We start from the raw sequence: 26574 nt of genomic DNA on the forward strand, positions 1-26574 counted from the left end.
ATTATTTTTTTTTATCCATACTTCCTGCCTAGGGGCTCTAAATAGAGATGATATATGGTGTATCCCATGTTAGACTTTCACACAGTATATCTTGTGTTAGAGCTCAGGGACAAACACTGAACTTTGGTGCATATATAGATCTTTTTTCAGTTTTTCAGATAAATGGCCTTAATTTCATGATATTAATTAGATACCCAGGGTTATTTCCTAAGGAATAAAAAGAATACTTTCCAGACTTTTACATGGCTTTGAGAAATCACTTTTTCCCAAGTAACTGATAATATTTTCTAATATGTCATTGCATTTTCTTTTTCCTTTTTGCATAATTCAGAATTTACTTTTAAATAAAATGTTAAAATATGTAACACAGATATGTATACAGACGATAGGCAGGATTGAACACAGTGCCAGGAGCATTTTTAATGAACTTTGTTCTATCCATTAACACCAAAACCAATGCAAAATTAAACCCTTTGCTTTCAGGTTTTGCAGTCAAGTTTTCAGATCAGAGTCCTGGGCAAAGTTGTAATAGTACTGAGCAACAGAAAAGATCCTGTCCCATCCTGTACCCCTGACTCATATAAGTAATTTTTCTGAGGAGAAGGGTCCCTCTGGCCCCTTAAACAACTTACTCAGCTACAATCAGCCATTACTCACGTGTGCACAGAGTGGTTGCACCCACACTTTTCCTGCCCTAAATCAGTTTTGCAAGACAATTATAAGCTACAATGATTTGCAAGTGCTGTTCAAGAAATCTTCAGCTGTCCGTGATAAGGAATATTTTCTAAGGATACAAGTTATGCAGACTGAACTGAAGAGTCACATTAATGTTTGGGACAGAGTTTTCATTGCCAGCAAACACCAACAAAAAGTGAGGAACGGAAATGGGAACATGAAAGATGGACTTTTAATTCCAAAGCCAGGAACATTTAAATATGAATGGGGCTTGCTGCCGCCCTCTATCTTTTGTCAGGAAATATGAAGCTCTGGAAGTCCTTTTGTTGCCTTCTTTGTTAACTGTATGAGGCTGAAAGGAGTTGGCTTGTTTCATTTTCAAGCCCTGTCACAATGAGGGTCTCAAAAATGAATGCTTATAAATACATGAAAATGCTGAAGGGTTCATAAAGGAAAGAAAACTTTCTTTTTCATAATCATCTGTCATCGGATGACTTACCAGGGACAATCATAATGAAAAACAAACAGCAAGGAAAAATTTTTAATGTTTAGAAAGGGGAACAGAGTTGTAGAATAAAATTAAAATATCATGACATAAAGATAGATATTTGAGAACAAGATCAAGAGATATAAAGTATATTCAGCAACGTTGCCTTCCTATTTTCCCTGTTGGTTTCTGGGAGATCACAGAATCCCAAGGTAAGTTCCTCACAGTGATGTTCTCTAATGTGATTTACTTTGAGGAATACTTAATGGAGAAAGGTGCCTACTACATTTAGTTATTGAGTTTTTGTTCATGGTTCAGGATTGATCCACTTGAGTCTTTCAGCAGGGAGTAGTTTTCCAGTGTGGCACAGCATGACTCCAAATCAATAAGGTTAATAGATGTGGTGGCCACACAGTCAGAGGTGATGTGCCTGGCATTTTCCATGCCAATGAAGAAAATTTCTGATGACGAGATGTCATTTTTGTGCCGGCAGTAATGTCACCCTGATTACCTAGAGCACATAGCCAGTTAGTAAGTTAGCAAGACTGTAAATGGCCCATTAATCTGAATTATCTTTACAGGAACTGTTTCAAAAATTTTGCTTGCACCCAAATTACTGGTGCCTCTGTGATTCTTGAAATGCCAACAGCAGACTTGCTATATAAAAACAATATTGCTGTGTAAAAGGGACTAAATGGGAATTGCTAGCCTGGGACTTCACTCTACATTTTTAAACTCTCAACAGCCCACTATAAAACATGAAATTCCAGCCTTAAAAAAAAGAAAAAAAAAAGTTGCATGTTGTCTTAAAAATAAACACATGAGCAAAGGGGAAAAAAATACAATGCAAGATATCACTGGAAAAAAGTAATAATGTAGATGACAGATCTACTTATGTAATGAGAATGTGATATGTTGGTGTTCCTGCAGTTCTAATTTTCTCTGACTTTTTAAAATATGCAAACTCTTAACAGTGCCTCCCAGATCATTAATGGGTACACATTCCCAGATGGCCTGCATTGTGAACAAAGTGTTGGACCGGACTGGAAAGAGAAATCTGTTTAATATTCCAATATCTAAATGTCAGGAAGGTGTAATTCAGAGTGCCACTGAAAGATGAGCTGAACAGAATACAATTTATGGTGACTTTAGTTAACAAATGGCATTAAGGGAAGAATTTCCATAATTAAATCATTAACTAATATGAAATATTGATTTCCTCTCTGATGTTACTGGATTATCACTTGTCAGACTTGCAGATAAGCAAAGAGCACTCAGTGCAGTCCCTACCAGGAACAACAATAATTTGCATTATGATAACACTGTCGAGCACTATCAAGCACAGAAAACAGAGCAAGGTGCCATGTGTGCCAAGCCCTCCTTGCCCTAAAGAGCTTGCAGATAACATTTTGATGAAAAATAATAGGATGGTTGCAAGGGATGTCTGTGCAAACAGACTGGATGAAATGATGATTTGTACTGGGTGGCTGTTCCCACACGGGCTTCTTCACACTCTCTATTGCGTGGTGACTTATTCAGAGCTTCTCCTGGCCATCTCTGTCTCTACAAGGCTTCCAGACAGCTGCTTGTCTGAAGAGATAAATTCTGTTGCAGTTAATATCAAGAACTTCCATTTTCTAACTGTGAATTTTTGGGGTTTTTTGGCTGCTCTTTATATACTCCTGTTGCCCAAGGGAAGTTGAGTACCTACCATGGAAGCGGTACAGCACGTTAAATAATGATTTTACTTATATTCCAGTATGCTCATTAAACATGTTAAATAGTGGAACATATTAGGTTAACTTGAAAATGCAGAAGGACTAGAAGAGGCAAGATTAAAAAAAATTTACACTGAGAGGATCCTCCCTAATTGAGTTGTAATCAGTTAGTATTGATCATTAGTCCTTTTATCAGCATGATGAAGATAATGATGATAATGATGACGATGATGCAATGTGCAGCACTTGGATCATAAAGAGAGGATGGAAAATTGTTTAAATATTTGATAATAATTCTTCCTTGTAGGTGAGACAGACTGCAAAACATTGTATATTACTCTCAAATTCATGACAAGCTTGAAAAAAAATTTAAATAAGCAATTTTTAATATAAGTTCCTTGACCTGCTTTTAAAGAAATGTCCACTCTTTGCTAAAATGGAAAGAGACTATATTTTTGAGAAATGCTTTAAAAGAAAATTGTTATTTTCTACTTCAGTCTTTCAGCAGGAAAGCAGTTCTTTTGCCAGTCAAACATTCAAAAATCATGTCTCATTTGAATAAATTAACATATTTTGTGGCAAAAATTAATTCCAAGGAAGGAACAATAAATACGAAAGCAATTTAAATTGTGTATTTTACAGGGGAGGGGGAAAAAAAAAGAAAATGCAACATTGTCATGCGTATGACAGCTCAGCTAATTTGATGGGCTTTGATGTTAATTTAGGGTTTACTTTAATTTCAAAACATATTTTTTCACTTAATAAGGGAAACAAAAGAAACTTTCAACCAGTTTGTTATCTGGGAATGTTTTGGCTTCTCAAATGTGAGAACATGATTGTTTTTATTTCCAGGAGGAGATAATAACACTGAAGCAATAAAAAAGAGTCAAGGCAGCTTGCACAGCACAGGAAGTTCACAGCCAGAGACTTAATTTCCCACACAATGTACTGTGCAATGGGCCCATTAACATAGATGAATAGGCTCTTTAAAGGTTTTTTTTTTCCAGATATGCAGCTGCCGCTGAATGGTGCTATGTTAATAAGGTACTCACTTGCCTATTCTTCAGGTACTCTGGCATTCTCTACCTAGGTAATCTCCATATAGGAAAAGCTATTAGGGGTTGTATCTCCTACCACACCTTCAATTATTTTAACACCTGCACTGATAATCCTGGCAAGGTAAACTGGTAGGGGGCCAAGGGTCTAAGTCCATCCTCTTCTTCCCCCAGAAGTCACATCTCAGGGGGAGGGGCTGAAGGAGAGCAGGGAAGGAAAAAAAGTAAAGTCACTTTTATTACACATCAGTGGGAACATTCTGAAAAAGCTTTCATGCCTAGGAAATTGTTATTTCTTCAAACAACTGACAGCCTGCAGAGGAAACTCTAATGGAAATCCAGCTCATGCATTGTTATGCATGGCCCTCATGTAGATACATGGGGGTGGATTAAGTTAGCTTCCAAAGGGTCTATTGTGTGCAGCATTAATTTGCAGTGCTCTTGATATTTGAGTTTGAAGGTTTTACAACCTTTGTGTTTACTTAGATGCACTATATCCTACATTTGTTTATTTCCTTCCACAATCTCTTATTACCCAGTAAATGTTACATTTATCTTTATTAACTTTCAATATGTTGCTGTAACTTACAGAGAAGGAAATAATTACGACCTCCTTCAAATGTACTTTTACTGAAGAGTTTTGGCTTTTTTTTTCTTCCTGGTCAGTTCTGACTTTTCCATCTGTTAAAACAGTGGAGTAATAGCATAAAAATGGTGTCTTTTATTATTATTATTATTATATTAATACTAGCCTATAACAAAATGTATTTCCCTTGTCATATATGACAAATAATTAAACAAACCAGCCAATAGTCTGCTAAGAGAATCTGACACTGGTGTGATTGCCTCTTACTACAAAGAGATATAAGAAGAAAAAGTGTACCACTCTCCATCATCACAAACTTTCCACCATTTTCTCAGAATCCATCACAAATTTGTTGTTATAACCTACAGGTCTTCTTCTCCCAATATTAAGATGCAAAGCACAAACAAGACTTTCCCCCTGCTACCTTAGCTTGTTCCCTTATTTTTCTGTAAAGATTCATATACAATGCAGACAGGCACCTTTGCAAGTTGAGCTTTTCAGTGAGGTTTATATTCAGAGGTTCCTAAGTGTTAGTTTTTCAACACTGAACTAAGAACTCAAAGTAACTTGTACATTCAAAGGAAGCTATGATCCTAATCTGAACTAAAGGGCTCAATTGAATAAAAATACCTTATGCTCGAGTAACTCAAGTTATGTGTGGCTCCTTCCCCTCCCCCTTTATATGGAAGTCAGTCAGTTAGGCATTTTTGTATTTTAATAGTACAAAAGGGTTTCTCCTGGAAAGAAATACATGCCTGACTTACAGTAATTAGGCTCTGAGTAGTATCAGGGGCACAGTTTACTCAGGAAAACCCCCTGACACTGAAGGAAGACTTCTTAAAACTGCAGAAAGTTTTGAATTCAGGTTTTGATGCTACATAATGGATAAGAGAAATCTCCTTCTTTAGGGCTCAGTCATTCACTCATTATGGCACAACAGCAAGAACAGCTGCCTCTGGGCCTGCCTGCTTGTTAGAACAGGGGAGACTGTTTGTAACCTCTCCCAGACTGACCAAGAACTGCAAACCCAATGACAGAAGACAGCAAACTCCACTGTTGGAAAAGTGGAGATCTTAATCCAAATTTTTGGGTTTAGGATTTTTTCTAATATCCTGGAAAATTATAACAGCAGGGATAGAAGGAACTGCATTTCACAGACCTGTCTGAAGTGTTATGGTACCACTGGCATTGTATAAAACAACAGCACAGCTTCTTCTAGAATGTGATAGAAAAGTATGTGAAAGTATGGCTGGTCCAAAAAATACAGATCCAGAGCTTCTGTTCTCCTTGATTTATAACACAAGGAAAAGGAGTGATAATAGAGAGATGCAAATTCAAAACTAATAAAAAGGAAACCCTTTTTTCCTCACTTTGGATATTTAGGCTGTCAATATGCAATATCACATTATTTCACCAAAGTCAGATTAAATCCAACAGAATAAGCAGAAATCCGATGCTACAAGGATCTCCAGCATGACAATACTTAATGTGAATTAAGAGACCTGGGTCTAAGGCAGTGCTGTCCTCATTTGCTGTCACAAAATTCTGTGATTGTGTCTTCAACTGAGTATGTAGACCCTGGTTCCTGCCATAGATATGGTGCTGCAATAAATAGGCCACTTCCTTCATACAATGAAACAATTATCACTTTGGGCTGGATTCAGAGATTTTTTAAAAAATGAAACTACAAGAACTAGAAAGCAGAAAATGTTTGTGGTTTTCTTTTTTTTTTTCCCCTTTGGTTGTTTGTGTGTGGTGTGATTTTGTGCTGATTTTTAATTAAAAAAAAAAAAAATTAAGATAGATAACGCCAAAGTTTTTCCAAAACAGAGCAAAGAACTAAGTAAATCTCATATAGCCTATTTTGCTCTTATAAAAGCTGGTAAAGGCCTTGTGGTCAGGTATATTTCTCTAGCAGAGCTGCTGTTTATTTAATAGATGGTGTATGAGCACACAACTTACTGTATTGCTAAGTTTGTGTAGTTTTTTTACATCCTCCCCCTATTCCACAAGAGGAGTTATGTAAAAAGAATGTATCATACTCCTTCATTTTCATCTAAGCCTTCTTTAAGCAATCATTCCAAGGAATATGTGCCCTGAAATTTGGTAATGAATGCTCAGTGTATTAAAGAAGGGTCTGATTTGCCCTTGGTTTCAAAGTGTGCACAGTACTTTGACTTGGTCTCACCAAGCCCTTGACAAGGCAGGGAAGGGAATCTGCTCCAGTGCTCACAGAAACTCAGATGTTCACTGCCCTCAGTGCATCATGGAGAGGTGCAGAAAGGACAGAGCAATCCTCTCTCATTACTGAAACCTTCCAAGTAGGTATGGAACTGTCTGTATCTCCATTTTCCCATCTCCTTGGAGCCACTCAGGAGTAAGCAAAATGAAAAGCTTTTAACATTTTGTGCACCTTTTAAACACAAGAAGCAGTCTATCTCATAATCTCCTTCTGATTACAATACTGAATATTGAATAAATACCTGGAGTTATCGGTGGTAGTGAGGAGAGAAAAGTCTACAGTTTCCCATTCAGGAAAGGAGCAGGCACCATGAGTCTTCAGGGTAGGACACCCTTCCAGAACCTCTGAACATGAACAGTTGACCTGAGGAAACCAGGAAGAGTGATCAAAGGACCTGTACTGTATGGTGGAAGAAGATGAAGACAAATTAAGCTACACAATTTGTACATCTGAGACAGTGAAGGATGCTCACCAAAGCTGAGGAGTGGTCAATCAGAAGCTTGGTACTAGCCCAGGAAAATTATAGGTGCTCTCTAGAGAGTGAAAACAATCAGAAAGGAGTTAGTCAAGTGGAAGAAAAAGTTTAATGAGAAGCATTGTAAGGAAAAAGTAAACATAAAGAGAAGGAAACAGATAAAATCAGATCTCAAAGCAGTGGAAACAATTTGAGAATATTAAATACCTGTGCAAACTAAAACACAGATTGTGGGAACAGGGTGCATGGGTGGCAATGAAAAGTGAATGGAGGGCAATAAAAGGATGCCTGCCACATTTGGATAATGATATTACACTGTCAAAAAAAAAAAAAAAAGAAAAGAAAAAGCCCTAAGTTCTTTAGGCTTATATGAACTATAAAACCCATGTAATTTTCTCACTGATTACTCCCTTCTGTGTTCATACACCCATCGCTCAGGGTTCTGAGCACTTTGTTAACCAGGAGACATCACCACTGAAGGCCATCAGACACAGATCTGCTGAGCATCTGCTGGGTGCATCTGCTGCACCCACACCATCCTAGAGGCTGGGACTCCTTGTGATTCCACCAAAAAACCCAGAGGAAAATGACAGCAATAACAGCCAAGCCAGGGGAATGCTAGAAAGGACTGTCTGCAAGGATGCTGAGGCTGTCTCAGTTCTGCTTTGGAGTCTGCATATCACAACACACCCACAGAAAGGACCAGACTCTTTTTCCCTTTCTTTTCCCTGTTTGCCTGGTGTGTACACCTCCAGGCTTAACTTTGGTCCTGCCTTCTCCAATCTTTAGAACAGCATGCTCTGAAGCACAACTTGTTATTAGTCAGATGGGAAAGAGAAGGGACCAGATTCCCTAATTATTTTTAATGGCCTTTCCTGGTACACTGTAGAGCCCAGCACCCCTCTATGAGGGGTGGGCTGTCTTGTGGCTCATGTTGTATAGCATGGGACTGATAAACCACCCCTATTTTAGATTATTTATTGTTTGGTTAATGGAAAGCTGTCAAGCTGTCTTTATAAATAATGTTGAAGCTAATTGATTATCAAACCCTGTGTTTTAAAATTTTTTTAACAGAAAGTGTTTTCTGGTGTTTTACAGGGCAAAAAATATATCTCAGACTTGGAGCACTGGCAGTTTTTGGGATGTATTCTGATAGGAAAACTCAATAAATCACGGTTAATTTTGCACCCCAAAAATTTGGTGTCTGTAAGTGCAAAACAGGCCCCAGTTTCTTTCCAGTCAGGACTGCCTGCACAGACACAGCAGAACCAGTTACCTTCAAATGAAAGCTCATTTCCCTATCACTTTGCTTCATATAATGGAATATTGACCCCAATTAGCCTCGGTTTCTAATTGTACCTGACACAGCAAAGGCCCCTGGTGAGGGACATCCCAGAACCATGCACTTTCAAATGCAATATGGGCAAAAATCATACAAAATCCTTGCATAGGAAGAGGAAACTAGATAACTCGTTTTCATCCCTTCCAAAGAATACTTAAATAATTTCATTTGTTGGGGACTAGTGAAAATTACAGGACCATGGGTGGGTATTTTTTTTTTTACTTTGTTCCTCTGTAAATACAGACTGAGTCATTAACAGGAGAAGGAAGAGAGTGATCCCCACAGTCTGCCTCTTTAACACTGGAGTCTGTATCTCTCTCTCTGCTGCTCCTGGAGGCAGCTCTTACCAGCCACCTCCAGGATGATGTGGCTCAGAGACAACCAGCCTCGTTGCTGAGCACTGTGATTTTTTTCAGAACCAGGCAGCTTGTTTAAACCACCACAGAGCGGGGGCAGAGCCTGCAAGGAGCTGAGGTAATCATTTTTACATTAACTATCTGGCAAAGATGTGGGCTGCAGACAGGGAGAAGGGATACAAGGGGAGGGAGGAGATGTGGAAAATGACAGTGAAAAATGAAGAAACAGTCTTTTAAAAGAAATCCAGTGTTCCTTGGAAAGGTATGACACTGCAGGAAGACTGAAGGCAGAGAAGGGAAGGTAGAAAGGCTGCACATCTGCATTCTGCACATTTATTTAGCTCTAATGTACCATTTTGCCTTTATCTTTTTTGTTGCTGTTTTTCAGGCCAGCTGCAAAAGTTTTGCAAAAGACTCTCACTTCCAAAGCAAACCAAAAATTCAGGGTACAGTGGTGGTGCGTCTTATCTATGGATATTTTTTTTCTATTTTGTTTTTCTGAGATCAGCTGCTGAGGAAATAAAACCCCATGCAATTTCCAGCAATGAAAAATGGATCAGTTCTTTTGCTTAGAAAAAACCCAACCTCATTTTCATATTTCCATATTTAATTTTTGCACTTGCATGTACGTTTCTGTTATCTTCCAGCCACATGTTGCTATTTGTCTCTGTAGTGAAAGATTTTTTTCCTTTTTTTTTTTTTTTTTAGACTGTGGGCTATGTGAAGCCTGACTTGAATGTAAAAGATCCACAAGGAAAAAATCTTCCAGTCCTTACTGTATTAAAGCTGGCAGGCCACAGGTTTTGTGGGAGCACTCCCCACTGAGCACCACCTTGGGTGGCACAAGGAGCACCATGCACCGACACACCAATATCTCATGGCCATGGCAAAGCCCCACCCCAGATCTACAGCCATGGCTAAGGGAAGGTGGAAAAAAATTAGCAGCCACTCACTTTTCCAAAAATCAGCCAGTTTTGGCCAACTAAACACTGTTTAACACAGCTGGTAACTCTGCAGCTTCCACAACTACCCAAACTCCAGCAGAAGGAGAGCTCTGAGGCTTATGAGACCATCCCAGGCAATTTCACTGCATTTAGGCTTTTGTTGATGTTAGTCACCCCTCAGCTATCTGCCTTTCAGTGAGATTCAGGCTTGTAAGATATTTGGGTGCTTTTGAAAAGGTTACATGCAGTCAAAAGCAGGCAGCCAAGGCTCCTGCACTCAGCCAGAGCTGGTCAGGCAGCTCAGCCTTATGTCTTAACCCAGCAGCAGCAGTGCTTGGACAGACATCATTTCTGTTGAGCTTCTTGGCAGACAAGATTTCAGACAGAATCTGGTTATGATTTAGTTTTGGTCTACATGTTCAATGCTCAGTGAAAATTCTTGTGCAGCCAACACAACACAGAAACTGCCTTCAATAGGAGAGAGTAAATGCAATGTTTTCAGTTTGAACAATATTTCAGTTGTTTTGTCAGTGGACCACAGCCAGTCATGAAGTGCTCCAGTTTGGTCCCAGACTGCAGACAGCTCTGGTTTGCCCACATAAAGTGTATTCAATGAACTCACACTGCAAGTTGGCAGAAGGGACACACCTCCAGCTCCTGTGTGTCGCTGTTGCTTCTGGTGCCATCATGGGACTGCCAAACCCTTCCTGCTCTCTGACAGGGAAGCTCTGCATCTGCAGCAGAAAAAAATGTTTAACACAAGGGTTTTCCCAGCCCTGATGACAAAGTTGGAACTCAAAAAACACAACAGTGCATATTGTGTTGGTATTGACCTCCCTCCCCTCTCATTCTTAGCTTTCTGTATCTCCATATTTAGAAGTCTCCCCTCCATGGCACCCAGGTGCCAACTGCAGTTCCCAGTGTTTGGAAGTGACTATTGATAAGGTATGAAGACTGTGATATCTTGTATGGGAATTGACAGGTTTTGAAATTAAAGAAGCCACAAGTAAAATGGTGTGTAAGTAAGACTCTGGAAAGCATTTGAAAATTAAGGACAATGTGATGGGCTTTCATGCAGTTTCTTCCAAATATACCTGCAACTAATACTGAATTATCACTACAAGTATTAAACATTATAAAGACACTAGATTACTATTTCTAATTTGAGGGGGGGGAAAAAACATTTTTATTTCTTCTGGGCGGGGGGTGTTTGTGTGTCATTTGGCAGTTTAAAGGTTTAGCTAGCCTATTCCTATCAAAATCTTGAAATTACTTAATTCAGCCAAAGACATCTTGGTATTACACACTTTTCTCCCAAATCTCTTCATGTTCTATGGCAAATGTAGCATTTTCCTCCTGGAGCAGTTAACATAAAAGGTCTTGGTTAAGAGACGCTTTCCCCTTGGAAAAGATAATCTGCCTTCAAAGTTATAAGTTAAACAACTGAGTGGTCTAATTGATTGAACATTTACAAATTATAATTGAATTTGTGCCAAACTATGTGAAAAAGATTTATGTTCCGCTTCCCATACTGTTTATCCCTCATTTTTTTGTGTGTGTGTGCGCATGTGTGAACTGAATCTTTGGGAACTCCTTTCACTTGATGCATCACTGAGGTGGTTAAACACATTGCATTATGGCAGTCTGTCACATCAGTGTTTCAAACTGAAATACTGGATTTGACACATCCCTGGAAAAGGAAGTCAGACCATCCAAAATCCAGAGTTATGTTTCTTTTGAAACTTGAGATTCTGAAGACAGAATTTTCACTTACTTGACTCCAAATACAAGGGAGTAAAAAAAGGAAGAGAAAAATAAGTTTTAAGTAATTAATTATAATGCAGCTTCTTTAAGATTTAAAAAGAATTTTCATGAAAATAATAGTGTCTTGATTGTCCTGCTTGTGAGTGGAGAGAGCCAGCTCTCTGTAAATACCCATATTTATTTTGCTGAACCTCTGTGAAGTGATTATGGAAGAACAATAAAGGGGACAGAATCTGAGTCTCCAGCAAAAAAAATGCAACACATTGCCATATTTCTATGCAATAATTTCTTGAATATGAGGAGTCCAAAAGCACAAGAACTCTTATCTGAGCCCTCAATGATGGTGAAAATGTGCCAATGAACATTCTTGAGAATGTTTCTTTCCACAGGATGTGATCTAAGATGAAGAGCTGTAGTAATTTTGGGGCTGTATACTGTATTTCCAAAGGAAGAATTGCAAGTCCATTGAAATGCAAAATTTAACTTCTGGAGTTGTATAGAATATGCTCCAAAACAATGGCATCATCAACAAAGGGAGAGTTTTTTAAAATCTTGTCTTCCTGTGTATAAACCCCAAAGTAATTTAAAAATCTTTTACCACATTCTTCAGCTTAACCCATTTCCACACTGTAACCTGCCACATTGCCCAGACAAATTCACTGATCATACACAAGACTGGATGTGATCACCTTCTACTCTTACCAGAGAATGTAAAAAATTCTTTTTGGTGATTTCAATAATTAAAAAATCCTCAAGATTATGAGCAGTCATGTTTCAATATTGTAGTGCAAAAGGGTAGAAATAGGACCAGGAAATTCTTGTGTTCTAACTTCAATCAGCATACAACAATGTGCTCGAGTAATTAGTATGGAAACAAGAGTGAAAATGGATTATCAGATTTGAAAGAAAATTACTGCCTTCTGGACAATATTGCAGTCTTAAGATTATATCTAAGTCTCAGTTATTTAGTCTTTTTCTGTTACAATGGAGGATATAATATATATTAAGTCTAACAATAAAAAGACCAGGTATATAACCCTTAATATCAGAGACTGCTTGAAAATGTGCCACATTATCACAAAAATGCATTCCATGTATTGTTTCTATTATGTTAAATTTCTAGAGCTTTTTTGAAATTTAATTAATGACTTTTAAGCACTTTGGAGTTAACAATACCATTTGTTGAAATTCCTCAAATATTCTATTGTTTAGCATTCAGTGCACTGTAAAGAATGTATGTTACTTGAATACCCCATGGCATCTAGGATCCAAATTACATGATATTCTCCCCTTCCTTCCATCTCAGAATCATCTGTAAACAACTCTCCCTTTCTATCAACAGTTTCCCTGTGACAAAGTCCTGCCTCCTCCAACGCCCACCTCGGAGCTCCTGAGTTTATAATACGCGCTCGAGGCCTCATGGGATTCTCTAACATTTACACAGCTGTGGCAAACACTTCAAAATTAACCACCTGACCTTCCCCAAAAAGCTCAAAGAGCTCAAATTCCTTATTGCACACAAAAGAATCAAACACATTTGGAGGGCCTAGGGCCATCATTTTTTTTAGCTATCAGGCATAAAAACACCTCCATCCACTTTTTCAGAGGACTCTGTTTCACCAGTGCCTTTTTTATCTGCTCTCCACATTCTACCCTATCTTCTATCTCCACAAAGAAGCCCTCTCTACCACGGGGGCAATAAATTACCATTGAAGAAAGAATGCAAAAGAGGTGCTAAATCAATACCAAATTCACAGCTGAGACCTAGTCTTAGCCTTTGCAGAGTGCAGACTACAGTCCTTACTGAGCTCCCACGAAGGGGCTCATACCCCCTGTTGTCCTCCTAACTTCAGTCTGATTTCAAACCCACTGCAGGATAAGGCCTTAACTTTTAAAATATTTTTTTTCTATTTTGATTTATAATTAATTATTACCATGAATACCTTCCTTTACTTTCTATCACATCTCAGGATTCATTTTGCATGAATGAAACTCCTATGAAAAAAGCAGTTTTACCACAGAAATTTGCTCCCAAGACAGCTGTTGGACTGAAGAGCAGGATAAACACTCTTGGTGCTCACTGAGGAGCAGCTCTAGGGCTGTTCTGGGTACACTCCTCTCCCTGGAAGAGGAGAGCCTGGTGGGCACCCAGGTTAGATCCTTGTCACCTTAGACATGTTACACATAGGTTAAAATACAAAATTAAATAAAAGAATTGATACAGTGGGGCTTTGTCCCTTAGCAGGGATGCAGCCATTGTCCAGCTCGCAGTGTCTCAGTGACACAGCACTGCCTTCTTTTCCAAATTGCCTGATAAGGCCACAGCAGGCTCTGGATTTACCCATTACCACAGGGTTTAATGACCTTAAGCACAACACTGAATTACACCTCCAATTGTTATTTCCATCTGATTAACACTGAAAAATGCAGAAGGCTGGGTACATACACACAACACTGGTAAATGGAATAACACATTGAGCCATAACATGCAGCATTTAATCCTCATTCAACACTTAACTCATGATTATTTACCGAGCCTTTCAGAAAGGGATGTGACACTGCAAAATACAGAACTAAAAAGTTGGTTTATTTAAAAAAAATTAATAAATGTTTGAAGCACTTGGCAATAAACTTTTAGGAAATCTGTCACTGAAGGGATCTCGTGTAGCCACTGCTCCCACTACCCATACCAAGGTTCACCAAAGTCATGATTTTGCAAATAACTGCTTAGGAATAGGAGAAATGGGTTCAAAGCTTTGCTCTCGGCTGCAATAAATGTAGGAAAATAAATGTAAAAATCACAGAGATAATTTTGCAAAATAATGGTCTGTTTTACCATCGTGGCACATGCAGTTCTTCCAAATGCTCATCAGCCAGTCTAGAAGTTTATCTCAACTGGGCATCACAGTCATTAAGAAACTCGGTGAAAGGTGGGTTATGGATGTAGAACAATACTACCATTTTTAAATTACTAAAATAGAGCTTTGAGTTATAATAAGAACCAGAGCTAAAAGTTGAATGCCAGCTTTTTTTTTGTTTTGTTTTAGGCTTTCATGTTGACCTCTGCTCTACACAAACTTAAATCTGTTTTACATCAGAAGCTGCAGGGACGGAAGAGTACATGGGAAAAGAACATGTCTGGGAGTTTAGAGAGGACCAGCTAAATTTTTTGAGCTCCAGTGGGATTGGTGACATAACTAAAAAGCAACAAACAGCAGGTGAGAGGGAGGATTTAAATATAAATAAGAACACTTTGAAGCCATAAGTTTTTATTGATCACATTCACATTTACAAATCAAAGTCTCTGCTCTTAGAAAAATATTTAACTAAGAAAGAATCCAAAAGTCGTAAAATACCAAGCAGGGAAAGAAAAAATATTAGAAAAAAGTAAAAGCATGGAATCATGTTGATAAATATTCCCCAGACTAAAAAAATCAACTAAATACCCTATTTTCTTTAATTAAAAATCACTGAATTATTTAAGGATATCTGCCCAGATTAATTATTGAAGACACATCAAGATCTGCCTAGTGGTGTGATTACTGGTTTATATGGCTATTAAGATCTGCCTATTTGGACTTGAATTCAACCTCCAATTAAAAAAGTTATTAGAAATTCAATCCCACAAACAACTTAGCACATCCACACTCCATGCTTTAAAATGGTCAAATATTTTAATTCATATCATTCATCCATTAATAAAAAAGCAGAGCTTAGTTTCTTTTTTTCACTTGTCAATGTATACAAAGAAACAATGCTCATTTTATGGCCATGGTTTAGCAGACAAAATTTCCCATCCTACTAAAGGTGCTGCTCACAATCTATCCATGGGATCAGAGTTCAATAGCAGCACATTCAGTCTGGAAAAAAGTGGTGGTTACAATAGCATAGTAATAACAGTTGCAGATAACAATCCGAAAAGCTGAGACGACTGAAACACGATGGTTTGCAGTTAGAAAATATTTGTGTGTTTTACTAGAATGTAGCACAGTACACTGCCAGCTAGGAGAAATAAAAATCTGCTGGAAAGACACAAAATTAGATCATAGCTCCCTCAAATGAAAAGAAATCCAGTCTTGCTGAACTGAAATGTGATCATTGGGATAGCATTTCTATCAGCTCATTCATTTCAAATGCAATTTAATGCTGTATTAGAAACTTCATTTTAACAAATGCTATTGCATAGGTGGAACTTGGCTGCCAGAGCAGGCCCAGGAGTAGGTCCCCACAGAGACCCCATAACCACACTTTGTGAACTGAGACAGATTCCCTCCACCAAGTGAAGGCAGCTGAGGTACTGAATATGATAAAATAGGTCTTACCAGCTTCTGCAAGATGTGTTCAGCCCTGTTGGCCTTAACAGTGACCACAGGGCTGCCTGGGAATTGATACAAACAAGGAACAAAGATTTAGTGATACTTAGCCACAAAACTTTGCCAGCCTCCAGAAATTTGCAGCTTAGAAGCTTCCCACTAGCAGACCTTGCTGGATTTCTCTTCCATGAACTTTTCCAGTTGCCTCCTGCCCTGCCCCATAAAGGATCAATAATCATAGCATGCAGGCTCACACTGTGTAGAACCATTGTGGTTCCTTCTGGAGCTGTGCATGCTGCCTTCATTTAATCCCCACACTTCTGGTCTCAGAAAAAATAGGGACACTTGTTCATCTCTATGGCAGTCAGGATCTTCAGACCCTTTCTCTTACCTCCTCTGCATTACCTTTTTGGCATGCTGAAGAATATGATATATGTGGATGTTCCTTCTGCAACGGATGTGAAGTCAGGACTCCAGGGGTCTGTGGCAGCTCCTCTGCTCCATGGAGAGTTTTCACATATCTTCACCTTGTATTTAGTGATTCGCCTTGTATGGACTGAATTATTTTCCAAATATTTCTGTTTTCCCCTAGAGGAAAGAGTCTTGATGACAGTTCCAATCTAAGACCTAATTTAGGTACCAGGCTGGTGTTTTGAAGGAGACAGAGTTAGATCAAATTACACTAAATTTTTCAGGTGGAGATCTAAGTGTTTCTGTTTAGAGAGATGCAGAAATTTGTGCCATTAATGTTAGCTATTTGACAGCGGTTTCTTTTCATTACATGAAATGAGAAAATGGAGCCAGTTCATTATGAAGATAGTGAAAGTTTTAATAAGGCAAATACAGGCTGAATCCTACAAGTGCATGTGGGGAAAGTAATGTAAAAAATGCAACATCAAAGAAAGATGAGCAGGGAATGGAGAGCAGAGAAACATGTAATGAGCAGAGTCAGACTGAAGTCTAAGATAATTGCTTAAAGATTGCAGCACTTGGGAGTTGCTATCCTATGGCAGGATTAGAAAATGGGTTGAAATGAATGGGACCCAGTCAATCTGTAACCACACTGTAAGGGCCAAGATAATTTCCTCCATTTTCAGGTGTAGAAGCTGAGGCTCTGAACGGAGCTGGCAGTGATGCTCTCACCTGGAACAGATCTGCTCGATCTGGGATCAGATCTGACCAAACTTGTTCTTTGCCCAAAAACCTCTTCTGAATATTTTTTGTTTTAACTCTGAGGCTAGAGAGAACTTAATAACCTGTCAGTGTGAAATAATTAACTTTCCTAACTGCAAAGAGTGGGGCTTGTGGCTGTTCTTGCTGTTTGTACAGTGTTAAATAAGCCAGTTGATCAATGGGGCTCTGATGATTTATTAACATCATGCTGCCAATAAGAACACACGCTGGAACTTAGGATGGCTCAAGCTTAATTTTAAAATACTGAAGGAAGTCTCAAATAGTTCAAGGACTTATAGCACTGGTTGTATATTTGTCATATATTAACACAGAAAGCAAAATATATCTGAATAATAAGGAATGCATCTTCAACCAGTTCAAAGTAGTGCCAACAACAGTAAGAGCAAATTGTGTTTCATCATGTTTTCTTGCAATTCCACAAAAATGACTTGATATCCCAGTGTACTAAGCAGTTCCTATGTTGTCTAAGTACCTCTGTTTTTTCAAAACGAGGAAAAAAACAACCTAAATCTATTTTCTTTTGGATAGGAATACTTTGGTTTTTAATTTCAATGAAAACAATCCAACAGACCTGAAATTCTCACTGAAAAAAAATTGAGCATTATTAGGACAGCTGAAACAAAACACTACATGTTTTTGCTTTCGTGTTTTTGTTTTCTCACTAAACATTCACAGCACCAAACTAGCCTAGTTAAGGTCATAATTCCTAAAATTTGATTCATTATTTATGCCTCATTTGGGGTGACAGTGCACCTACCTAGTAGAGATTTATTTAGCAGTTGTCTGCTACCTCAAGAGAGCCTGCTGTTCTCCTTCACCTTTCTAAATACACACACAAACAGCATTTCAGTGGAAACTGATCCATGAACAATTAACCAGGCATTAAAAATCATATGGGAAACCAACAAGAGCTTATATTAAGAAGATTTGGCTATGTGCACTGCCATCAACTTGGGTGTATTTCTACAGTTCAGATAAGCAACTTTAAAATATATGTATATAGTACAGAAAATTGTAGGAGGATCCTGGAGATTGTAGCAACAGATAAAATATTACTACACTTTGGACTTGCTTAGGCTTTAATCTGAGATGTGTGCAGTTTGATAAAGATGGTTAGTATTATCTTCCCCATTTCACACTTTAAGGAAACAAACCACAGATTGAACAATTTCTGAAACCATCAGAAAGATCTTTCTACACTGGGAAAAAAAGCTCAGCTGAGCCTTAAGGCTACATCCACTGGCAAACAGTGCAGACCAGAGGAAGATTTTTAGAGCAAAACAATTGACAGTGAGGACCAGAAAGCTGCATTACAAGAAATTTTAGATTAAATAATTTTCTTTTTACTTTGGAGGATCTTTTGTTTAACCTCATAGACCAAGTACTTATTTCTCTCTGGAGTGCATCAGATCAGATTTACTTTTGTCCAAATTAAATTCCAGTTTAAGTTCATGCACTTGAGACAGTTCCTCAACACGAGCAAAGCATAAACAATGGAAATGATCACAAGACCTACTTTAGAAGTTCCCATCTGATCCAAGCTAAAATTCAAGGGCAGACTCAGCCTTTGCAATGCCCACTGGATAGAGCCTGATTCAAAGCAGTGTGGAGCCAGTAGTGAGGTGAGGATAAGGGACACTTGCAGAAGCTCCAGTGGAACCAGGTTTTGGGGCACCAGGAGGCAATTTTTTTTTTTTTACCCCTTAGCTGTTTTTGCAAAGATATGCTCTGAAGCTCTTGGGTTGGCACTCTTGCTGAAAACACACAGAACTTGTTTCATACCACACACCACATTGTGCATGAAAGCTATCCACATGACAGGCAGTCCTCCAGAGATAACAGTAATCTTCTGGTGATGCCAACAATTTTTACTGCCTGACTGTGTGCGGTGCTCTGCAGAGCCCAGCCACTCAACACAGTCTGCTGAGCAACAAGAAAAAGTCTCCAGCTTTGCTATGCTCTGTCAGCTTTCCTTACTGCTTCCAGAAATTAGTTCTGGGGACTTTGCTGATACATTTACATGAAAAGACAATGTACCCCTCAGCTCCCTGATACACATATTAGATTATGGTCACATACTGTGTTCCATGGGAGTCCATGCACATCTCTAGTGTCAGGGAGTTTTCCATACTTCCAGAATACAGAATTCTATGAAGGCAGCAATGTGTTGACTTCCCAAGTTGCTTCAGTGGATTTTTGTGCCTGTGTAATGAAAATGAACACTGAGATATTGCTTGTCATCAGAGACCTGCTGCATCTGTGATGCAAATAATAATAATTGTTGGATAATTGCTCCTTTGTTAGTCCTGCTTTGAATAGCTAGACAAGGAGAAAAGATATTTAAAGGTAGAGAAAGCGAGGTGGAAACATACCAGCAAAATTCAAGAAAAATTTCTGGAAGAATATAGCTTTTATATAAAAGATTTGAAGGAGCAATTAGTTTGTTTACACTCATTTAGCTTGAGGGATTGTCCATCATGTGAACACAGCATGCCCCTGTTTAGGATTTTGGACCCAGCTAATTTTCAAGTGTAATGTAGACCGTGAGAACTCTGGCCCTGAGCACTGTCCCAGTATCCTGGAATTCCCAAAGTCTGGATAAATTCTGAGTGGTCTACAGAGGTTTGCATGTGGAAGCAAGGCTTTTTATATGGAGATCCATTCCAAAGCAGGTTAAGGTACACACTTACTATGTAGACACAGCTGTTAAAGCTGTTTTTTAAAAAAATCAAAGAATACAGATGTATCACTTAAAAGTTGAAGAGGATTTAGCACCAAATCTTTAGTCCCTTATGCAACCAATTGCTACCTTGTACTTCATAAAATATAGTAGAGCAGTTGAACTGTGGGCACCATAACTTGTACTTTGAATCTACCTAAATGTAAAAAGTAATAAATTACAGCGAGTGATCCTAGCTTTTTAACTGGCATTCCAAGTCTATTTGCCTTTCTAATGCATTTTGAAAAAGATAAATGCCAAACACTTAAGCTGCATGTAAGCTTCTTGCTCCTTTATATTATTTCCTATAAATAAAAATATAAATGCTTGCAGTCATGCAATTTGATCTTTGAGCACATGGTACTATAAATCTAGTCATGATACATTTCCCCTGAAAATAAATATGATCTTTTCTTTTAAGATGTGGGACAAAAAGGTTCTTTCTTAAGGACATAAACACTTAATAATCCAAGCAGCCACTTAGCCCACAAAGTAGAAACATTGCTCCTGGGCACGGGTACCCACTGGATACATGGTCTCCATGCCAGGCAAAAAAGCAAGCACTTTGACAGGATTTTTTTGGGACAGAACTGTGCTATTGTCAGCCCTTTTCTCTCATATGAGAAGGATTTTTCATGAACAGGATTAAATAGATGTTATATAAAGAAATGTCTGTATTCTGTGTCAGGTACTTACTTTGAACTTATGTTCTCTGCTTCACAATTGAAACTATTCTTTCCCTTTAACTGAAGTTGCCAAAATACAGTCTTCATCAACATTGATTCAACACATCATCATCTAAAACAAGGTGATAAAGCTGGTATTTATATCTGTCAGGGGACTGATTACAGATGATGGCAACAACCATCTCAAAAGGTATAATTCTCTGCCACAGTGTATATCAGTATTTTTCTTAATTATTTTTGACATTTTACCTATTACTCCAAGGACTTTCTCAGAGGGCGGAAATAAAGGGGAAAAATGGGTTTTGTGCCACAGATGAAGAAATACATCTTCTGTAAGTAATTCCCAGAAGAAATCTTGGAAATCTTATGGGGTCAGGAAAGAGGCAAGAAAGTAGCATTTGTCACCCTTGCTGAATTGGTCATCTAAACTTACAGTAACACTAAAGCTAAGTGACTTATCTGCCACCCCTTAGGGAGGAAGAAAAGTGAGACTAAAGAAGTAAAGAGTGGGGGGAAGCACACTGTGAAAGTAGCATGTAAAATACTGCCTAAAGATCCTGATTTTTCAGCCACTTATCTCCTATTTCCCTATAGCAGATGTGGACATCACTTCTGTTTTTAGACATCACACACAGCAAAAATAAAGAACTGTACAGCTGAGGTTATGGCAAGAATAAAAGTTCACCAGGTTTAGGACAAGCAAATAATGTCTGAAAGTGGCTCAGAGAAAAACATCCAGGAAGAGAAATAGACAATGATCACCATCTACAGGGAATATTAAGGTAGGATGAATGACAGGCAACCCACAAAACCAAAAGAAACCTTGAAAAAAGCACGTGAAGAAGCTTGTTACAAGTCACTGCTTTTGACATGAGCTTGATGCAGGATGGACAACGTGCTACAAAAAGCAACTTGTCATATACCTCAAGAAAAATTTCAAGCACAATTGGCTGCTCAGTTTAATAACACCATTATTAAACTCAAAATAGGTAAAATAGGCTATAACAGACATGAACTTTGTTTTTATGTTAAAAATCTATGAACACTGCAGCCATTCCAGAGTTATACAACTCATCATTTGGTTTCCAGCCTTGGAGTTAGTTTTTGTACAGAGTCTTGTCTCATCCTCTGAATCTTCCAACATTCCCTGTTGATGACCCACCAGCATGAGCATGGTTAGCAAAACATGAGTTTTACATAGCTATTGGGCCTTCTTTAGCTTGCATTACACAAATACAAATAAAACTAACAGCACTCCATGGAAGCTCCTATGTGTGGAAATGGATTGTTAGGTACAGGATTTCTAACGTGGGCCACTTAAGTCATGCCAAGACCATGTAAATTATTCTGTATTTAACAGAGTGAAACATCTAGCTTTCAGATATTTGCTAGTTATGTTAAGGTGGTTTGTCCTTAATTTATGCCTTTTTTCCTCTACAACTAGTGTTGGCTGCATGGTGGCCGGCCTTTAAGAAGGCATTTACTGCCTACCTCTCAGAGATAGTAGAGGAAGGGTGAGTGATTTTCATGCTCTGGCACTCATTGTAGGCTGTTTAATTTGTCAGGACTACTAGGCCATGGTTTTGTGCTTTGACAGGTTTTTGTTATTCCTGCTAATCCCATTTCTGTTGTGTAATGTGCGTGGCAGCATCTGGTGACAACAGAATAGAACACCTAATTGTGAATGAATACAGAGAGCCCTGTTCTGCCACATTGCCTGTTGCACTATTTTTGCATTTTTATGGCTGAGGGTGGGCTTCCAGGAGCTGCAAAGCAGACAGCCCATCGTTGTAATCAAATTTGCCATTTGCATGTGTGTGTTCTCAGCAGCCTTCTTGTTTCCACAGTCCCCAGGATTCTCTGAGTTTGTTTTTCTGGTTCCCTCTTCTGAATGGAGAGTATGATCTTAAGTATTTATTAAACAAGTTCTCTTTAACTTTTAAGTCACAATGTGGAACTGATGGTTTTAAGTGCATTTGGGTGTCACGAAAAGGAGCAGTATGTGAGAAGAGCCAATGCAGTACCTGCACAGCTGTTACTGCCTCCACCCCTTGTATGGCTTAATTCACTTGCTGGACACAAGAACCCAGCCTTTCCTGGTGCCTGGGGTTAATATTCTCCAGGTGTAGGACCCTGCATTTGCCTTTGTTGAGTTTCAGATGCTTACTCTCTGCCCATCTCCTAAGCCTCTCAAGCTCCCTCTGAAGGGCTACACAGCCCTCTGGGGTATTGGCCACTCCTCCAAGCTTGGTGTCACCAGTAAACTTGCTGAGAAGGCATCTGGCCCTTCATCCAAGTCATTGATGGATAAGCTAAACAGTACTGGGTGCAGAATTGAACCTTGGGGGACACCACTATTGCCAGGCACCCAACTAGACCCTGTGGCAGTGATTAAAATCCTCTGGGATCTGCCACTCAGCCAGGTCTTAATCTGCCTCACTGTCCACTCATCCAGTCCACACTTCCACTGAGTTTGCCTACAGTGACATTGTGAGAAACAGTGTCTAAAGCCCTGTCAAGGTAGACAACATCCTCAACCCTCCCTCATGCCCCCTGGAAGTTCTACCATAGAAGGCAATCAAGTTGCACAAGCAGGATTTACCTTCAGTGATTCCATGCTGACTACTCCCAATCAACTTCTTGTCACCTATGTGGATAGACATGGCCTCCAGAATGAGACATTCCATAAACTTTCCAGGGATTGGTGAAGGTGACTGGCCAGTAGTTCCCTGGGCCCTCCTTCTTGCCCTTTTGGAGCTCCAGGGTGACATTTGCATTCTTCCAGTCCTTGGGCGCCTCTCCTGATGGCCACGACCTTTCAAACATGATCATGAGTGGCCCTGCTGTGCATGGGTACAGCCTGTCAGGGCCCATGGGCTTTTGGATCTCAAGTCTGCCTAGAAGTTCTCTAACCCAATCCTCCTAGACCAAAGAATTCCACATATTTTCAGCTTAGATTCTTCTCAGTCACAAGCATTAGTATTGCAAGACAAGACTGACAAAATTCACTGCCCACATCAATCTTGCAAGAACTTTCAAAAGATTAATTAAAACAAAGCTCTAAAACCCAAGAGATCTGAAGTATATGAATCACAACATCAAAAAGAAAAACTTTAAGGAGAGTGCTCAGAATTTTAAATTAAAGTGCAAGCTTAAATTTTCTCTTGTTACCACTTGGTGCAATTTTCCTCCCAGTAAACAGCTCTTCTGTTTTTACCACAACAATATAGAATCAAAACACAAAATCTCTTGGATGCAGAAACCAAGGAAAGATCTAAAGCTGGCATAAAAAAATAACATATTACTCATAAATTTTTTCTAACTCCTCTGTATTTTAAGATGTTGAATTTACTAAGTTTTAAAAAGGTGGTCAAGCAATACAGAAAATATGAAAGCTGTTTCAGGAGTGAAGCATGAGGCAGCATACAATCCACACATAAAAATAAGATCTTGTCTTATGCTTCCTCTTATCAGCTACAGTTCAATTCTAAACCGAGTTCTAAGAAACATAAGATAGTGAAAGCAAAAATATTTATGTACGCTATGCATACAGAATAGACAACCAAGGGAGAAACGTTCCTCCTTATCAAAGACTTGTATTAGATGTATCCTTCTTCTAAGCATCTGTGGACAAGTTCCCCAGAAAAGATGCCTTTCATCAACTATGGGAGCTGTTATTCGTTATCATCATCTGTTTATAATCAATGAGAACAGTTGGATGCTCAGCAGTCTTGAAAATTGAACCAATTATTTAGGTCAGTAGTTTTTAACCTTTTTCTATTTGTGGACTCTTAAGCATTTTCCAGTGGATGTGAGGCACTGTTAGAAATTTTGCTCATGTAGATAGCTGTCACTTTCTTTGGCACTTACAACAAACTGTCTAGAATTTATCCCCTCCCTTTCATCTCCTTATGAATATACCCCCAGACTCTGAGCTCAAAAAACCCCAACCATATTAGCTAAGTATATACATTTTTTGTTAATTAAAAAAAAAAAAAGTGACCTGAATCCACGTGTTTTTAAGCACCTTGACAAACGATGCAAACAAAACTTTCTTGGTTTGAATCTGTTATTTTGATTACAACCCAGAGAAGGTGCAGACATTATTCTCCACTGGCACAAGCAGCTGCTACTCAGCTCCAGCCCCATGAAATGCTCCCTTTCCCTGGCTGCCAGGCACTGGCCTCCATCATGTGCCAGCCAGTGTTTTTTTTCTAATCCATGAGCTGTACTGTGAGACCAAGAGTGACCACGTAGGGACTCAGAACTGCTACCAAAAGTCCTTAAGTGACACAGTAACTTTTACTTTTGTGCTTTTTTTTACTTTACAACCCTCAAAAAACTTATGAACATAGTTTTGAATGGAGAGTGAGGGAGAAGAGCAGACACAAGCAAGGGATGAGCACCCTAATTCTCCCATAGCAACACAAATTAAAATGTCCCAGATTTGACTTTGCATTCCCAAGCATGCATTATAGCCAAGCAGAAGGGCCCCCCTTTCCAAGGGGCTGCCTTGGGAAGGAGCTCTGACTGAGGTCTAACCACAGGAATCTTCTGGAGTCCCACCTGAAGGTGCTTCCACCACATCTGGTGAGCAGCCACAGCAGGAACTGCTTCTGGCACTCACACCACTTGTGAATACTGTTCTGCCCACAGATATCACTGTGTCAAAGGAGAGTCACTACAGCCAATCCAACCAAATCCAACAATCACACACTGAGTAGAGGCTTCTTCGTAAAATATTTCTGATGTCATTTTGCTATTTAATTATTATAGTTACTGGGATACACAGCAATTACATATATTTGATCTGATCTCCATTAGATTATTGTTCTGCAGATAAATGTGTACAGCCAGTGAGGAGAACACAGAAAGAGGCAAATTAAACAGAACAGTCTCTTAAGGCTCCAAAGCTCAATCTCTACCCTCAGTTTAGGCAATGAAACAGTGTGCCTAGGTCAGCTCTGAAGAGAATTTGGTAATGCCTGATGCAAACGCTTTAGGAAATGCTCTGAACCAACAACTGACAAAACACAAAAAAAGTAACTGCTCAAAAGTTGCCTAAAATAAAGAAGGGTTTGGGAGGAGGTGAGACCCTCACTGGTTTTAATGAAAAAAACCTTTAGTCCTGATACTGTATTTAAATTAAATCTATTTGCTTTTTGCACAGTTCGAATAGATGCTTTTTAATTATTGCTAATTGTTTAAGATATTGTTGTATCCCCCTGAAGATTTAAACTGAATAAATTTAATTCCTTTAAAATATCCTTCAGCTACAGGCAATAAAGTAAGAAGCCCCATAGGTATGGCAGTAAAAATAACCATAAAGGCATAAGCATTTAAATGAGGAGAGCATGGAATACTTCCCACTAGACCAAAAAAAAAAAAAAAGTGAGAGTAAAGAGAAAGAAAAGAAAAGAAAGAAAGGGCTGGGGGGGGGCGGGGGGGAAGCTATGTGTTTTGGAGACACAAGAACCAAACCATGAAACACACAGTTGAAACATTTAGGATGACTATGAAAAAGGTCTATGTTCACTTGTTAAGGAATGCGCTAAGGCAGACTAAAGCATATGAATGGCCCTTTCACAGGTCACAGATTCCATTCAGTTCTTGGACATTGTTATTATCCGACAGAAATAGATGGGCCTAATTAATATTCTGGACATACCTGAGAGAACATTCTTAAGGAAATCATCCTATGGTGGTTTGGGTTTGTTGTGTTTTGGGGATTTTGTTTTTTGTTGGGTTTTCTTGGGTGCTCTATGCTTTTTGGTTTTGTTTTTAACAAACAGGAAATGTTACAAGTAGCATCTGGTTAAAAAACTGTGAGCATAATTTTGGTGTTAAAAGTTCAATAGTCTACTTCTAATATACTTGTTTATGCAAAGACTTGGAAGGGTTTTTTTTTTTATTTTAGTAAACAATTTTGCCATGTAGATTAAAGCTGAACTGCACAGTCATTTTGCAAGCAATTATATTCTTGGCACTTTTCTGAACATAGTATAACAATTACCACAG

The 26574-nt window shown here is 38.7% G+C and overlaps 1 long non-coding RNA gene across 1 annotated transcript in view; it reads right to left on the bottom strand.

The window, feature by feature from the left end:
• The window catches only part of LOC139594949 (uncharacterized), a 130118-nt gene that overhangs the window by 78090 nt on the left and 25454 nt on the right, over positions 1-26574 (bottom strand). The window contains exons 7-11 of the long non-coding RNA XR_011680797.1: positions 19231-19353; positions 10503-10614; positions 7236-7296; positions 7005-7126; positions 4525-4616 (exon numbers count right to left, since the gene is read on the bottom strand). This is a non-coding gene — a long non-coding RNA (uncharacterized lncRNA). The remainder of the gene's footprint in view (positions 1-4524; positions 4617-7004; positions 7127-7235; positions 7297-10502; positions 10615-19230; positions 19354-26574) is intronic.

Source organism: Agelaius tricolor, unplaced genomic scaffold (genome assembly GCF_023055355.1).
Source record: "Agelaius tricolor isolate 1412-34295 unplaced genomic scaffold, bAgeTri1.0.p SCAF_12, whole genome shotgun sequence".
NCBI classification, from domain to species: Eukaryota; Metazoa; Chordata; class Aves; order Passeriformes; family Icteridae; genus Agelaius; species Agelaius tricolor.